We start from the raw sequence: 13,532 nt of genomic DNA, 5'->3' as shown, positions 1-13,532 counted from the left end.
TGCTACTAGTAAAACCCTCATTCATAAATCTCTTCAATCTAGTTTTCGCTCCCGCCTGTGATCTCTTCAATCTATTTTTCACTCCCACCTGTTGAAAAGTGAACAGACATTAATGTGAAGTGTGAATCCAAATTGACTCACACTGTGCTAATGAAACACCAACTCCCTGACACTTTTCCGTCACCGCCACACTCGCGCCGAACTTGCCACACCGCCATTTGTTTCTAGCTTTGCATCTGAATCACATGCATGATTCTAGATCCTCCTTCAACCTCTATAACTTTTTATTTTCTCAGCCTGAGCATCAGCCTCTATAAAAATGTATTTTCTCAGCCTGAACAAGGCAAGCCAACTCCCAAGCCTGTTGTGTAATATGAAGTGATTTCTATTCTCTAGTTATTTGTTTTCTTTTCTGCTGTCAATTTATCTCTTCTAATGTCTATGATTGAGTATAGAATATGATTGAGTAATGTTGTTGTTTCTCCATTATTTGTGATGTTTGTCTGTTGCAAAAAAAGTTTTATTTCTATTGTGTTTCTCCGAACTAACATCATTTTTTTTTATATGAACATGATAATTGAGTTCCAAATTCTGAATCTACAGAGTCTTCCAGAGACATACTATGCACCTTCACAGAAAAACAAGAACCATAACACATGGAAGAAACTATGACACCCTTCATTTCGCATTTGATATGGCCATGATAATTGAGTTCCAAATTCTAAAACTACAGAATATTTGAGAGACACGTCTGTGCAGGTTCATAGGAAAACAAGAGCATCACACCTATCTGAAGGTCATATACATTATTATTGATAGATAAAGTTAAATTCAAATTAGATTGACTTGAGAGGAACATCAGGAACTGAATATGTTCCCCCACATAATAGAACCTTTTGTATGAACTAACATCCTACAACCAGGTTGGATTCTTCAAAGGAGAGACAATGAATTTAAACTGTAAGTAGTTATTGAGACTACAGATACCCTTCTCTCTTCTAGTTCCACTCATTTTATAGCCACGAAAAGGTATACTAGCATCAAAAATGTCAAAGCAATTAACCCAAACTGTTCTGACACATAATGCCCAAGTAAGAGTGTTTGTAGACTATATATTCTTTGTAAACACCCCTACTGCCAAGCCATAATGTGTAGCATTCGCCTGCTTTATTACTTCGTTTAAAGTTCTGCACAAGATAGTAGCAAATAGTATCCACCAAAAATATAGTTGTTAAATCAAAATTCAAACATACATTGTGAAATCAATATCTTCAGAATCAATTCAGCCATCATCTATACTTACTTGAATTTTATAATTGACTCTACTAGACCAAATATTTTGTTAGTAGCTATGGCCATGTCATCCTCATTTTGTCACCTAAACAGAGGTAAGATAAGTATAACAACGTCATTCATGTTAAGCAGTAAAGGAAAATATGTGCTCAAACTAACAATACCCTCACTCCTATATTACTTGTGTCTAGTTCCACCTGTTAAAGACAGTAGCAAACAAATCCATAATAATGTCATCTTGAATATATGTGGATTTCAATCATCAATGAGAGTTAAAATCTAGTTTATAGTGGAAAAGTAAGAACCAAGACAGTAAAAAGTAAGCATTTTCATAACTAATTGGGGAAAGATTTGCGGACTTGCAATTATCCCCAAAATGTTATTCCCATACCTTAACTTCTGAGAAAATGGTAGGAAATATAGAAGCCCTTGGTACCAATTTGGTCGCCCACTGTTACAAGTTTTGCACCACTCTCCCTCCTAGCCTTGATATAACTCATAACCTTGTTAAATTGATCCTGATCAATCTGAGGGCCTTGCTCAACACCTTTTCTAAAAGGATCACCGACAACCTGACTTAAACACCACGCTTTTTATTTTTCTAGAAACTCATCATGGATACTCTCATGTACAAAGGTTCGTGACCCGACACAATAGCGTTCACCCTGATTGAAAAATAATGCAAAGTGAGTGAGCTCCATGCTTGATCGACATCAGCATCTTCGCATACAATAAAAGGGGACTTTCCTCCAAGTTCCAATGTCACTGGCTTAATGTTGCTCTTGGAATCTAACTCTGGCACTGCTTGACCAATAGCAGTTGAACCTGTAAAAGTAGCCTTATTAATATCCATGTGTCTTGCAACTGTAGCTCCCGTAGTTAGACCATATCTCGAAATGATATTCAGAACTCCTGGAGGCAGTCCAACCTCATGGAAACGTTTTACTGCATAAAGAGATGTTAATGGTGTCTTCTCAACACTCTTTAATACAATATTGTTCCCATAAGCTAGTGCAAGACCAACTTTCCAAGCAAACATAAGTAGTGGAAAATTCCAAGGGATGATTTGACCTGCAACTCCAGTAGGCTCATGTAATGTTTGACAATGATAAGGTCCATCACCTAGAACTGTAAGACCATGTATTTTATCTGCCCACCCCGCATAGTAACGAAATAGCCACACTGTCATTAGCACTTCAACCAAGGCTGCTTGCTCATAAGGCTTCCCATTTCCCATGTTTCCAAGGTTGAAATCTCATCATTATGCTTTTCAAGCAAGTCAGCGAACTGGAGCATAATACATGATCTCTCATAAGCAGTCATTTTCGGCCATGGGCCCTCGCAAAAGGATTTTCGTGCAGCCTTTACAACACTGTCCACGTATTCTACATCATCTTCAGCCACATTGACAATAAAATCCCTTGTTCTAGGATCCAATGTTAGAAATGTTGTTCCAGAAGCCGCATTAACAAATTGTCCATCGATAAGAAGCTATGTATACTTTACTTGGACAGGTGGTGCTATAGGTTCTTCCAAAGCACTTTAGGCTGTTCCTAAACTTTGAATCCCAATATTCTTTATGGATTCTTCTTGTGACGAAGCTGCCAATCCAATGGCGGGCCACTGTGTACTAGACGAACGGACTGTTCGAGCTAGAAGTGAAGATTGGGGCTCCAGAGCATGGGGCTGAGATTCTTGCGATGGCCCTGACAGCTGCAATGTTGGCCTTTTGAGCATCTAAGTCTCTCATTCGGATTTTTTGCATTTTCTCCTTCAATATGATAAATGGCCTCTCAAACTCATCAAATTCCAATGCCATGCCTGCAAACAGTAACAAAATGCAGCACAGATATTAAAGCCTAAACATACAAGTGACTAAAGCCTAAACATACAAGTGTGGATGCAAAAAAATAGTGGATGTTGAACCAGAGACCTGAGATGTGTGTACTCTTCTTGCGTTGAAGGCTGAAAATGGGGGAAATGAAGATGATGGAAATGCAGTGAAGTTAAATATGAAACATACCTTAGCACCATCAATGAACTGAAGATTGGATGGGGTTCGATACTGGGTTTGCTACTGGTAAAAACCTCATTCGTAAATCTCTTCAATCTAGTTTTCACTCTACCCTGTGATATCTTCAATCTAGTTTTCACTCCCGCCTATTGAAAAGTTAATAGACACTACCTGTTCTGTTATCACTCAGGTTTTCCTTAAGCTCCGGAAAAGGATACGGCCGAGGTAACCACAGACCAACTTTGGACTGCAGGTTCTAGCCAACCTGCAATCAGAGAGGGCTCTCTCTTTTAGATTTAGCTTTGTTTTTTAAAAAGGATGTTAGGCTAGGTCTCGAGTTCAGAGGGTTTTTTGTTTTGTTTTTTGGTGGGAAAATTGATGTTTTCAGACAGAGAGGCAAGGCATAGTCTGGAAGTTTCAAACCATTGGGCGTGGTGTCAAGGAGTCGGACTGCTGGTGCGTTTTCTTGGTCACAATAGAAATAAGGAGCAAGGTAGCTGCTCATGAAACAACACTTAAAGCTTAAAGGGATGGAATGAGGAATAAGGAATGAGAGGCAACAAAGAATCTCTCACTATGCTTAAAGGGGGAAAGTGAATGAGCTCTATCTAGGAGCAATTAAGAATTCCTAGACAACTGTCAAAGATGGATGGATTAGGGGAAATATGAGTTGAAGGGAATTCATATTCATGACTGATCCAGAGGAAAACATAAATAAACAGCAGAAATTGAGCATAGAGAGTATTTAAACTAATTCCAAGCTATTCTTTCTTCCTGCTATTTAGACGGTATATCAATGGAAAAAAAAGAGATAGGAAAACTTATTGAGTCATGTTGCAGCACATGAATTCCAAATTCACTTCTTGAAACCATTAGACACAGAGCAGACAGTCTTTCCTCCAAGCTTTTCAGCAGTCTTTGATTACAGAAAACATATCAGGTATACAGTGCGAGTCTCCACTGAAAAACTATCAACCAACCGACCCTTTAAACAATACAGAGGGTGGTATATATAGGGAAGATTTATTCAAAATTATCTATTACAGCCGACCTAATAGGTCTGACAGAAAATTGATTACTTTAACCTAATCCTATCTAGAAATAAATGCCAGAAAATATCTTTGAGCTTTGCTGGGGGCAACTGTATCAAAATGAGTTAATATCTGTCCTGGTGGCTTTGTGCTCTTCATCTGTTATAACTGTGCATTGGTCTTTGCACCCTTGCTGTTCGGCGGTTTTAAATGCCTCTGACTGTGATTTGAGAGCTAGGATGGGCTTACTCCTCTTGATTTGAATTTCTGGGGGGCTCATCAATGTTTAAGTACCTTGAGCCCTTAAAAAATCTTCGACTGATACTCTTTGGCTCTCCTTCTTCATTCGATACCCTTTGGCAATAAATTGATGTTGTTCTGAGGTGCTGTGGGTCTTATTCACAAATAAATGGCCGTTGTTCTGCCTCTGTTTCTTTCGAAACTGTTTTCTACCCCTTCCGGCAAGCTTCGCGAGGAAAAGTGGGTCATTTGGCGTCTTTCGGGCTTGCTGGGGGCCGCAAAATGAAAAGATTCCCCGAAGATTCCCCATTCATGCCCAAAAAATCTAGCGATGAGCGATTTGCGGCAAATCGCTCATCAAAAACTACCTCAGAATCGGATTCCGGGGCTCCGAAGTGCAATTTTCGTGCCTTTGCGCCCAAAAAGTGCTGATGATGTCAGCATGATGTGACATTGTACGACGGGTGATGTCAGCATGACATCATCAGGACGACATGGGGGGATGACGTCAGCATGACATCATCATGTACGGATGGTGACGAGGCAGGTACAGTGGCAGGGATATGTGGCAGGAGGCCACGCAGGCAGGTGACTCGACAGGGGGGTGACGTAAGAGGAAGTTGTGCAGGGGGTGACGTGGGATGTGACGTCACGGGCGGTAAGTGGTTTTGTGGTGCACCGCTTATGGACAACGGTGGTTTCGGGGGAGAGAGCTCCGCCACAGTCCAACGCTTGACGCGTGGCAGGAGGTACGACGGTAATACTGCCCATCTCCCGGACGCTAAACGTCGGGCAGGTCGGGGATGGGACGGCCCGCCCACCGTTGATCTGTGGGGCGGGTGATCCAACTGCTAGCGGGGAGTGTGATATGACGGAGGGATAAGGGGCGGTATATGCGCAGGAATATTCCTTTAATATTTGTGTGGGCGGGTTTAAACTTAGGGAATGGGGTTTTTATGTGTTAAAAAAGGCATGGGTTGATACATTTACATTTGGACTTAGAGACAAGGGTGGAATATGGGTTTTTTGACAAGCGGGGTTAATATTTTATGTACAGAACATCGGGAACAGGTGCAAAAATGGGTTTTTTGAGGTTTTGAGGGGTTTTTGGGCTAGGGGAGAGGTTACTAGCTGACCAGATGTCAGACTAGCTCCTTAATGACTCGAATGGGCTAAAGACAGCCCCAGATGGACTGTGATTTCCTAGACTCAGCAGAATTATGGCTATAATGCCCGAGAGGGAGTATTTACATAAGGGAGTTTTATATACATGATTTTAATAGGGGAAGGAAAAAACTGATAGGGAGTTATATAATAAAGTTAGTAGTTAATATGGAGATGTATAGAGGGCGCTAAGGTATGAGGCCTTAGGCTTTGTTGGGAAAAGAAGGCTCACAAAAGATGAGTGAGCAATCCTTGGGTGAAGCAGATCCTCACCAAGGCAAATGTCATGGAAATGATGAAACTAAGAGGCTCAAGCAGATCTTGACCTCTTGGGGGATGTTAGTAAGTGACTTGGGGGAAATGAGAAGAAGGGGAGGTTAGTGAATTCCAGCTTGAGTACCTCCTTTAAAATAAAACTACTTGACAACTGTGATCTGAAAAGATAAAATACTTTGTACCACAAAACTGATCACAAATTATCATTCTGCAACCACACAACTACCTACCCAGCCTATTGTCCTAACATTTTTTCTTCTTTTCTGATTAGGGTGCACTTAGACTTGCAGACCCAGAATTACAATTTTTCTTTTGAATGTTTCCTGTCTAAATCTGCACTTATTTCTGCCAGGGCCCAGATTAAACAGTTGGGTCCCTTTGGTTCTCTACCTATCTACAAATCTGACCAAGATTAAACTGTTTGGACAGATGCATTCTCTATATTCTACAACAGGAAATTGAAATCTAGGGAGACCAAGATTTAGCTGTTTGGCCTTCCCTTAACCGAAAAACTCATCACAAATAGAATACAACAGTGGCATTTGGACCAGCACACTTTCATTGCTTCTTGTGGAAATATGGAACACTACAGCTTGTAGAGTATGACATATTTGGCATGTAAAAATGTCAATCATGAAAGATGAATACCTGTTGCAGCAGGAGGCTAACATGTTCTAGAACATTAAACGGATATTGGGGTTGGGAGGGGTTTCGTAAAGCAAAATTAACGCTTATTTTTTTAAAATATGCTAAAAATTTCCTCCATAACTCAGGTAAGAGCACAATGAAGTGGAGGTTTTTAGTTTCATTTGATAAAGTAGCGCCTATTTTCGCTTTCACGCTAAGTTTTTAGTTTCATTTTATGAACTAGAGTCATTTTCACTTTCATACTAAGTTTTTTAGTTTCATTTGATAAACTAGCGCCCTCATGCGTGTTTTTGGTTGGGTTTGAAAGATCATCCTAACAATAATCTAATTTTAAGATTATCATTTTTATGTAACGATTTTGTTGTTAAAGTTTATGGAGGTAGATGTATTGTATTTTTGGAAAATTTGAATGTTATTTTGTTATTAAAATTTATGGAGGTAGATATATTGTATTTTTGGAATTTGAATGTTATTAGAAGGAAACAAGTTCTTTGTATTGAAAACATTTAAGTGTAAGAAGGAAACATGTGCTCTTAATTTGTTTGTATTGAAAATATTTAAGTGTTCTTGCATATTAGGTGGGTGCAAACAAAAGAGAGTCTATAGTAAAGATTTAATAATTAAAAACATGTGTTAGTTTCTTAAAAGTTATATGACAAATTTGGAAGGAGTAGGGTATGTACCCTTCTTTAGGTTAAATATATTCAAATTTTTGTGTGAATGGGTTTGTAAGACCTAATGTTTTTATCTTGAGAAAATGGAGTCCTCTCCAAGTCACTCGCATAGTTTAGGTTGTCATAAGAAAAGTAGATGTTTTTCCTTAAGATGTAAACATTTCATTTTAAGCAGTGTGATAATGTGGTTTCAACGAGGCATTAAAATATGGAACGAGCATGCAGGTTTGGGATGCTAGTGTTATGTTCTACTTGAGGCATGGGTGCACATCCAAAAATACTCTAACAAGGATTGAAGAGGTGGAATAGTTAGAGGGGTTGCAGGTTGTGGTCTCACATAGAGGTGTAGACAAGCATGTTATGCACCATGAGAAGTTGTGAAGCTAACTTAAGACATTTGACAAGTTGTGGGAAGGAAACTTGGTAGTGGTACTAAGTGAACATTCCTTTATTGAAGTTGATACCCTCTCCTTGCACTACCACTTTGGAAGGTGAAGAAGAAATCTGAAATATATGTGCAACCCACTAAAGAAGTTGGTAAGGTTGTTGCAACATATATATGTGGTTTTTTCATGTTGCAAAAGGAAGTGTTGGAACTTGGAAGGTGACCATTCAAGTAGATTTCTCATGGAGTGTTAAGGAGGTGCAAGGATTTGATAAGGATTGAATTACACAAATCTACGAAAATAAGCCATATTGGGTTAGGCTATTACTTTTTTTGGACATCCAAAGTTGAAGGTGCATTTTATGAAGGTGTAGTCTAACTGCTTGGGTGTGGGTCACATCTTACGAGTATCTTGGACTTTTGGTGTGTGTTAGTGGTGTTAGCGCATCATGTTTGATGAGAACTAGCTAGAATGTGTGCCATGAAGGCAAAAAGCCCATAAGTTTGAGATGGCTTGACCATTTTTCATTGTAAGGTGTCTTATGCCCTAGTTTTGAGGAGACAATTAGAACCATCTTAGAGTGTGATGGGTTGTACCATGGACTTATGCCCTAGAATGTGTCTTATGCCCTATAATGTGGCTTAACCATTTTTCATTGTAAGGTGTCTTATGCCCTAGAATGTGTGCCATGAAGGCAAAAATCCCATAAGTTTGATATGTCTTGACCATTTTTCATTGTAAGGTGTCTTATGCCCTAGTTTTGAGGAGACAATTAGAACCATCTTAGAGTGTGATGGGTTGTACCATGGACTTAGGTCCACTTGCATGGGTTGAGGTGTAAAGGTACCCCATGAGTTGAGGAAAATGATTCCAATTCTTATATATAGAGAGTGTTTATAATATAAGATTAATGATTTTTTTGTTTGGGAATGGAAGAGGAAGGTAAGAAAGAAGAGGCATTAATGTTTGTTGTAAATTAATCAAAAGAAAGGAAAAATGTCTCCTTTTAGCAGGATTATTCAAGTTGCCTCTTCAATAGGACTAAATTTTAGTTGGAGCTAGGGAGTTGGCCTCTCAAAGGCATTGATTGGGTACTCTACAATTTCAAGACCTAACATATCTATAATACTCAATTAGATAGATTTGTCTTGGGCAAAGGTTGCAAAGGCTAAGGTGAAAATCTCCCCTTTTTAATGTGGGTTTTAAACCTTACTTTTGAGAATGCTAAAGGCAACGTCATGATCTTGAAAGGAGGTCATTAGTTTTACCAAACCAAATGTCAATTCTTAATCCATGGTGTGATTCTTTCTATTTGAATTTGGCCTTAAATGTTGAGATCTATCTTTGGGTCTATTTATCACTATGTTGTTTCACTTATGCGTTGAGAAGGTATTAAGGGCTATAGAGGATAAGACGGTTATTTTCCAATACCCTTCCCTTGAAACCCTGTAAAGAGATGATGTGCCCCATTTTTTTATCGTAATATTTCAACCACAAGCTCTTCCTATGAGGATGCCCTTGAAGGGAGGGTTTGTAAAGGAAGTGGAATCATGTTGAGTCAAGGGAGGGGTATAGATTGTAGGTGTCTCTAGAGATATTGACAAAGGTGAAGGGGAATGGAGTTTACCTCCTATTGCAATGCCTTCTATTCCACCATTCGAGGTGCTAAAGGGAACTGACTTTAAGGTTCATAGGTGAAAGCTCACAAAGATCTTAAAAATGAGAAGGTAGGTGTGATTTAGCATAGGATTGATTCTTCAATGGTTGACTTTTTGGGTGAGATTTCCCAGTAAATGGAAAAAATTGAAGCCCTACCACTTATAGATTAAGTAGATTATGAGAAAATGTTTCCTAAGATTCAAAGAGTCTCTCCATATTTTTTCCATGAGATCCATGGCAACTATGTTCAAGTGTCGATAACTTGTGTTAAGATATCATCTTTGATTCAGGGCACCTATACTTCTTCAACTAGTGGTAATTAATATGTGCAAACTAATTAGCTAACATATGTGTTAACTGATCAGATCATGGACACACAGATCAAGAAAAATCACCAGCAAAATATCCAATTGTATTGGGTTATCAACGCTAGCCAACTCCTACATGAAGGCAAGTGGCTCATGAGGGACTAAGTTCAACAAAAGTTTTCCCATCTCATGGAGGCACTCAATGCAATGGGGACCATTTCTTCCTAAGGGGGGAGGAATGATCCAGGTGGATATTGGTGGCCACTTGTCTATTCCACTTGGACCCCCACCATTGTTTCTTTCAGTTTTTCAATATTCTTAATTATAGCACAAGTTACTATTTTTAGCAGTTTTTCGTGTCCTAAACTTCCGGAGCCGTTTTGAGGCCCTAAACGACATTTTTTTGGAAAACGGGAAAACATGAATCTTCAACTAGCGTGAGGGAGTGACATGGCATGCTAGGCAGTGCTAAGTCATGCTAGAGTGCTAGGGTGACATGTGGCCAAGATGTGTTAGGTGCCAAGGTGTGCCAACATGTGCTAGGAAGTGTTGGGGAGTGTCAAGGAAACAAAAGGGAGCACTAAGTCAATTAATGCATGGAAATGAATGAATAAGAGTTTGTGACAAGAAGTGTTAGTGAGCTCCAGGTGTTCTAAGGAGGGAGTGACAAGGTATGTTGGGTAGTGCTAAGGCATGCTAGAGTCCAAAGCAACATGCCAAGATGTGTCAGGTGCTATGGTGTGCCAATGCATATCAAGGAGTATTATGGAGTGCCAGGGAAACACAAGGGAGTGCTAGTTTCAAATGCATGGAAATGAATGAATAAGAGTGTGTGACAGGGAGTGCCAGTGAGTTATAGGTGTGCTAAGGAGGGAGTGACAAGGTATGTTAGGTAGTGCTAAGGAATGCTAGAGTGCTAGGGCGACATGGAAAGATTGTGCCAAGTGCTAGAGTGTGGCAATGTGTGCGAGGGAGTGTTAGGGAGTGTCCCCTTGGCTTTCTTTGAGGTCGAGCGAGCTAGATATTTTCCATATGGTTGTTTGGATAGCCAAATGTGTTGTTCCCCATGAAGTTAGTGAGGTTCAACAAAACAAAGAGGAAAGGCTTTTAGTAACTGCATAGTTGATGAGGTGGTTAAACTGAACTATACAGCATGAAAGGGAACCACCATGAGAGAAGTTATCGTTGAGAGCTATGCAAACACCAATTCCTTCATTCCTACTATTATGGTCCGTTATGTGAACCCCTACTTGTAAATAGTTAGAATGATAGTTACTCCAGCAGATCCCTCTCATTTCACATTTTGCCATAGTGTGAAAACCTAATTTTGAGTGGTTCAATGAGGAAATCCCACATTGGTGATATCAAATGGGAAAAATAGAATTTCTGGGGGTTTCCATAATAGTGCTAGGATGCCTTCGATTGAGAGGCTTGATGAAACTTGCCTTCGAGACGTTAAACTTTCCCCATCCAACTATGATGGTCTGCAACCAAAATGTGAACCCATCCTTCCTTCCTTACTTCCAGTTGTAGGGTTTCAACCCATCAAGTGTTATATGGAGGGAGGTAAAAGGCTTTTCAGAGCCATTAAGGGTGTCATATTGATTTATGAGGGTTTCACCCTATGTTAAGGTGTGTATCTATGCAAGAGGAGGGTTTCAAACCCATTCAGTGTGTCTAATGTGCCATATGATATTATCCTTTTTCATAGTCTCCACATCAAAGCCAATTTACATCACTAGTAAGTATCTCCTTAGCCCAGGCATAAGAAACCCATACCATATATATTAGGGATGAGTGTACTCCTCCTATGTGTGTGTGGATGTTGCTCTAACCTTTTGCGATAGAAAAAGATAGAGCTTGCCCGATATCTAAGTTTTATGCATCTTCCATTAAGGGACAACAATAGGCTACTATGGCATAAAATAATGCATAAAAGAAGCTAAGCACCAACAAGGGGTGCAAACAGGTTCATCCAATATATAGAATTAGCAAATGGGATGATGTTACCACTACTAATTGATTAGATTCAACCAAGAATTCCTTCCTGCTAGCTAAGGTTCGCAGTGCAAACCTCTTCTCATCCTTACAATTATGATGAAAAGAATCTATCAGTGGGACTAGATCATCTTATCTTAAATCAAAGCCCTTATCCTTTGGCATTTTTCAATAGCCAAAATCTATTTTTGATGTATCCGATGACCATTATTTTTCTTCGTTGAGGATCAAAGAAGAATATTCTTCTCATTTAGTTAGAATGGAATTTCCTTAAATTGATCTTTGGGGATATCCCGCAATCGACAAGAGAAATTCCAAATATATGTTATATAAACGATCTATTTGAGGTGTCCTTGATGAGATGAGTAAGCACCATCCCATAGTAAAGCTGCTAGTAGTGTCCCAAGATGAGCCCTACTATATTATAGCAAATTTTCTCCTCATGAGATAAAAATATGTTATTGTTGGGCGTTACACATCCAACATGTATAAGTCCTATGCAATCAAGAGGTAGGTGATCTCCTTAGCGCACCCACATCATTCCCAATACCTACCTCTGTTTGTTTGAATGTGTGGAACCAACAATCACAGAAGAAGGCTAAAAAAATGGCATGTGCTCAATAAATTTGTATTTTTCTGTGTTCTTTCAAATGAGTAAATTTTAGGACTTTGGTCCAATAGTAATATAGAAAAATCTCATTTCAATCTTAAAAAATATGAAAATACAAAAGTTAGAGAAAATTTTAACATATCAATTTTTCATGTGTTCAATTTGACAAGATTAATGGTGCAAGTCGAAAAAAATAGTCTTTGTCATAGGCAGGGACTAAAAATAGATCTGCTAAATGGGTCTAAAATATTTAGTAGATAATAAACAAAGGAATCTCCCTCCATAACCAAATATCAATTTTGGAGTTCTCAAAACAAAATAGAAAAATTAATATCTTTTATTTCTTAATATTCAACCATATTCCTTCACAATCAGAATGGACATAATCCACGTTCACATCAATGTTGACATCGACATCATCGATATGTTCTTCACTTACACATTTTGTTTCTTGAATGTCTATAACATGTGACAAATCTGCATACTCGGGTTCATATGATATATTATTTCTCAATCCTTTTGGAGGACATGCTAACACTACATACCAGTCAGTGTCAACTGGATCTTGTACATAAAATACTTGTTTAGCTTGCGATGCTAGAATAAATGGATCATCTTGCCAATGATTTTGACTTAAGAATTTCTTCATATTCCCCATTGTAAAACCCGAATCATCAGTTTTGATCCCTCTCTTATTGTATACATCAATCCAATTACATTTGAACAATGTGTACTCCATAAAAAATAGTCCAATGTAATTATTTCTTCTACCACTCCATAAAATGTTGTGTTTTGAAGTTAAGCGTTTGCATCTTTGGAACTGGACCTTATCATTGTTTGGCCTTCCATACACATGCCACTATTTTGGGTGGTTCTCTCATTCTCTATGCTTTTTGTACGGAATCTATAACCATTGATTAGGAATCCCTTGTACTTATTCACGAATTTCCTGGGGCCACACGCTAGCCATTTAGGTGTATCATACACCTTTCCATCTCCTTCCGCCTGTGTAGTTTTAGATTTTTAAATGTAGTTAGAATTCATACATTCAACCTCCAAAAAAATCATTTAATTTCCTACATGGCAATATTCCCATATACTGATTTTTAAGTATACTTATAATATAAATAATATCGTTACCTATTGTTTTAACCAACTAGTAAACTTATGGGTGTGGATTTTCTACAATAGAGCTTCATATTTTTTGGTTTGGGTAATTGAGTTGTCAATC

The 13,532-nt window shown here is 38.7% G+C and overlaps 1 pseudogene; it reads right to left on the bottom strand.

Annotated features, from left to right (window-relative positions):
• Positions 1-913: 913 nt before the first annotated feature.
• Positions 914-12,959, bottom strand: LOC149222384 (benzaldehyde dehydrogenase, mitochondrial-like; annotated as a pseudogene).
• Positions 12,960-13,532: the final 573 nt, after the last annotated feature.

This window comes from Pinus tabuliformis, chromosome Q, assembly GCF_031772625.1.
Source record: "Pinus tabuliformis cultivar Carrire ecotype Pingquan chromosome Q, CPIR1, whole genome shotgun sequence".
NCBI classification, from domain to species: domain Eukaryota; kingdom Viridiplantae; phylum Streptophyta; class Pinopsida; order Pinales; family Pinaceae; genus Pinus; species Pinus tabuliformis.
Note: the sequence above shows the minus strand (reverse complement) of the source record. Positions and strands in the feature narration are given on the sequence as shown.